Here is a 4803-nt window from a genome sequence, read left to right on the forward strand (position 1 = left end):
TTAAATGTTTCACAATGTTGCTATAGTATTTACCCTTTTCTGCTTGCTTCCTATGCACAGGTAACATTACCCTTATGTTAAAATTTTAAGGTCTATTTCTATTACCAAGTATTTTCTTTCATTCATTCTTCTAGCAAAATCATTGGTCAACATCCAATATATGCGCAATGTGTTAGTTTATATTGTTTAAGTAACTACTTCCTAATGTGTCTATTTTAATAATTAAGTATTACTTACTTCAACATTAATGGTACTCTTACCTGTTCTCATACATGTCTCCTTCCTCAACAGTGTTGACTAGGGTTTTAACATAAAATATCTTCATGAATATTGATTTTATATGTTTTTTCAAACCCATTTCTTTTGTCTTCCTTTTAGCAAATTAAAAAAAGGGATTACAGCTATTAACAAGTAGACAATCCTTTATCTTCACATGGATTTCAAATATAACACCTCGCCTTCTTTCTTAAACATATCTATTTAGCGTTTTATACATTTGTTTGTCCACACGTATTTCCTCCTCACTTCAAGCCATAAACTTTATTTCTCTACCCATATTCCTATAATTGTGGAATATGATTTACAGTTCAACATGTTTTCATAATTAAATCTTCTAAACAACTATTCACTCTTTTAGGCACCCAAAATATCAGTGCTCGTAGTTCTTCCATTTCTCTTGCTTGGTTCTATAGAATTTTATTTTCTTCCTCATCTGATAAGAAAATTTTAATATTTATGCTAATTTGTAGTCAGGCTCATAGGCCATAGTATTGCAACCTGGCTCTAAAACCACTTATAACATATATAGTACCCAAAAAAAATCTACTACAACATTTTTTTTTACCAAATCCCAAGACTAATAATTAATATTAACATTACAGTTGAAAGTGTTTAAGTGTTTAATATTGTGTTGCATTCTACCATTCTTAGCCCATTACACACCATAATTCTAATTATATTACACCATGGTTATGTTTAAAGTAGGGGTGATATATTCATGTATATGGAATTTTAATAATGTGTTGTCATATCTTGGATCTACTATTATACCTTTCTTTTATGGGTTACTAGTAGTTGTGTTACTAAGTTATTTGATATCCTAACATAGTAGTTTATATTATATAATATTGCCTTCCCACGATAGTTGTATTCATATGGTTTCGTGGATGTTAGCCAATTCATAATATTTTGTATATGTTTTGGTAACCTGTTGATATTACGCCACCTTGATTCATCGGATTCCTTGGCTTTTATCTGAACTATTCTACGATGCGACGTGGCTCGTACTGACGCCCTTGAGGTGTCTATATATCCGCCCTTGGATTACCAGGGTCTGGATTCAACGGTAGTGGAGGACTAAGGTTCGTTATGGGTTTTAACCACCCTCGCCCCTGTCGTGTTTGTTCCCCAGTCACACCTTTACATGTCGGACAGAGCTCTGTTCCGATGATTCGGTATTAGCCCTGTTCGTTGAAGGTTTTGGATTGGACTAGTGCTTCAATGTTAACAGTCCAGGTACCTTAAATAATGTCGTCTTAAAAAAATTTGTGCAAATTCCATTTTGACGGAGCTAGGGTTTAAGGAATTTGCATGTAATTCTATTTGCAGATTTTGGTCTCACATTTGCAGAGGGAAACCCCTCGAATTCGGTTCAAGTTTCGAAATATCATCTTTCCACATGTTCGGCGTACGTCTATCTTCTTTCAAATGGAGTTAAATGTCTCATCCAAATTTGGAGGTATAATTAGTTTTTTGGTTCCAAGCAAGCTTTATAGTTTCACTTAACTTAATTTTCTTCCTTCAATATTTGTTGTCATTCCAATTATTTTTAGGGTTTACAGTTGCAGAATGGCGATGTCAGGAGTCTTTAGTTCAAATAGATAAATTATGGGGTTTTTTTTGTTTTTATTTTTATTTGCCCTTATGATCTTGGGTTCCTTCTTCTTTCCTATTTCCATTTTCGCTAACCTATTAATCTTGGTGTTTTACAGGTTTTCTTCTGCAGAATTTTCCTGTTAATATTTTACCTTCTACAGTATTGGGAAACTTAAGGTTTACCAAGTTCCTTTTGTAATTTCTTTTATGTGTCTCTTACCAGGTCGCATACCAGTTTTTGAGTTATTTGTGCTCATGTCGGGTTCAAACTTTTTGTTTATAAATGTTTTTTAAGTAAACGTTCGTATGGCCTAAAACCCTAACTGGGTGTTTTTACTGTAATTCTTCATCGATTAAGATTTTTCATTTTATTAGCTACATGTACTGAATCGATGACTTATTATCATTTCTATAGAATTAATTATAATTGTTTTTTAGGTACCTCAACTCTGCAGTTTTACCCGACTGTTTAGTCATGGAACAAGTAGAGTAAATATGTTAAACTATTTTGCCTCCATGTTCCTTTGTTGAGTATTAGTTGACTGTTTTGTAAATAGTCTTCGACTTTCGGCTCGTAAGTAAAATTACCAGTCCTTACGGTTTAATAAGAGAAAGGAGTTGTTGTCAAGTACAATTTATAAGAATATTGTTCTTACGTTTTTTTACAGTATTCATGGAATTCTTTTCATGGTTCTAACCTGTATGTTTCCTCTATGAATTGGAATCCATATTTGTATTTAATTTATTATCAATGCACTGCTTATTTTTGTAGATGCAATTGTAGTTTCGATTCTTGCTTATGACTTCAATGACTCGAGTTCACTTAGGATTACCACTTTGTTGGAAGTCTCGATTATTTGTGTTTGTTGCATACAACCTCTTTTACAGTTTTTGTTTACTTACTTTCATTTCATGTCCACTAGATTATTACTTTATTATTCTTATGAACAGGCAGGACCTACTTTCTGCAGGACCTTCCATTCACCATTAGGAATATATTTATATAAATGTACATATTTATGGAGACAAGGACCCTTCTGAATGATAGACCTCTGTCTGAGTAATATAACTAACCATTCTCCTTCACTATTTCAGACACAATCTAGGTTATCATAAAATACATTCTCTAGCCACTTTGTTATATAATACATTAACATCATACCTTTCTAATGTTCTTAAATCATCCTATCATTTACAATTTTCTTTTAACAAAAATTTCACCATTCTTTTCTTTATCATACAACATTACTATAACTATAACAAAACTCTTGCACATTTTCACAATTTACTAATTTTCAAAAGTTTTATCGATCCTCTACATTAAGTAGTTCAGGACAGTTTTTACAAAACTTTCATAAGCTACTATCATTTACAACAACTTTTAAGTTATTAAAGAAAACTTAACAACACATATTATTTATCTATTTAGGTTAGGCTGTTAGGAGAATCCACAGAGGAAAAGATCACTCCTCCCAACCACAAGAATGGTAACTACTACTCTCTCTCCCCCCGTGCGTGCCAGTTTCCATTTCCAGAACAATAGTAGACAGAGACCTCTTCAAGTCTATGCAAAGGCATCAAGACTTTACCGGTCTAGCCCAAGAACTCACAGACTCCCAAGTTTGTCTTAGGGATTCCATTAGCCTCCCACCAGCACAAGAATACCCTAACTGGTAGTGTCCTGCCCTTCCTCAACAATCTTATGTTTGAGGAAGAAAATACATTCCAATAGATTGTTGAGGAAGAAAATACATTCCAATCTCACTCTCAGATGCTTTAGGTATTTTTCTCTCATCCTCTCTTGGCTTCTATTCCTCCAACTGAGATGATTTATCTCTAGGGGTGGGAGTTCCAACTGAGATGATTTATCTCTAGGGGTGGGAATAACTCTCTCCTAACTATCTCGTAAATGAAACCTTAACTTAATTCCTTTTCCCTAAAAATTCCTTGGTTAGCCATAACCAACTTTAAACAAATCTTTATGTATTTATCAAAAAAATATTAAATTACATTATTATATCTTTTTTATATTTTTTTTATCTTTATATTTTTTTATGCATCCATAGATTATATGCTAGGAAGGTATGCTTGGCATCATATTCAATCAATAGGTATTGTTGACTCATTTAAAGATTTTGTGATAAGAAGATAGATTTTTTTTTTTAATTAATTTTAAAAGAACCACAATAATCTAAGAAAATGTTTTTAAATTCTACCAATGTTTATAAATAAATATATGAAATTAATTTCTACTTTATTTATTTAAAAGGCTTGAGTGATACATTCAAAAAAAATTTCACATCAAATTTTATTTTACTTATTTATAAAACTCGTATAAATTTTTAAAGAATATATAAAATTCTAATATCTATTGGTTTTTTAGATTTTTATTTTACTATTTTTCCTTCATTCCAAAAATTCAAATATGATAATTAACTAAGATTTAATAATTTATATTAATTTCTCATAAATAGAGTAGATAATAATATTAATAATAATTTGAAATATTGTCAATTAGTATAACCTTCAGTCTTTTATTTTTCATAGTTACAAATTTGTTTGATGCAAATACAAACTTAATGTGTGATGATTTGTAAGATTACGGAAATGGATGCTTTAAGAGAATTTCTATGTCCAACTTTTGGAATGAAAAGTATTCAAAGATTTCACCTCAATACATAAAGGTGTTAATTTGGTATATTTTTTAATGCTTTGTAAACATGGTAATTGAGAGAAAGAGTTCCCATAGTTGGTAATTTGATTACTACAATAAAGATATATGTTTATTATTAATGGCAATATTTTTAAATTTAATTAAAGAAATGGAAAATATATCTATTTATATCCAAGTAAAATTACATTATTTAAAATATATTTACAAACTCTATAAAGGAATTCCAACATCATAATGAAAAATAAAGGAAAAGA

General features: G+C 30.6%; 1 long non-coding RNA gene across 1 annotated transcript; it reads left to right on the top strand.

The window, feature by feature from the left end:
• The first annotated feature begins 1367 nt into the window (after positions 1–1367).
• On the top strand, positions 1368–2261 carry LOC149264231 (uncharacterized). Its single transcript, XR_016250061.1, has 3 exons — positions 1368–1515; positions 1609–1738; positions 1992–2261. It is a non-coding gene; the product is annotated as an uncharacterized LOC149264231 (long non-coding RNA).
• Positions 2262–4803: the final 2542 nt, after the last annotated feature.

This window comes from Pinus tabuliformis, chromosome 6, assembly GCF_031772625.1.
Source record: "Pinus tabuliformis cultivar Carrire ecotype Pingquan chromosome 6, CPIR1, whole genome shotgun sequence".
NCBI classification, from domain to species: Eukaryota; Viridiplantae; Streptophyta; class Pinopsida; order Pinales; family Pinaceae; genus Pinus; species Pinus tabuliformis.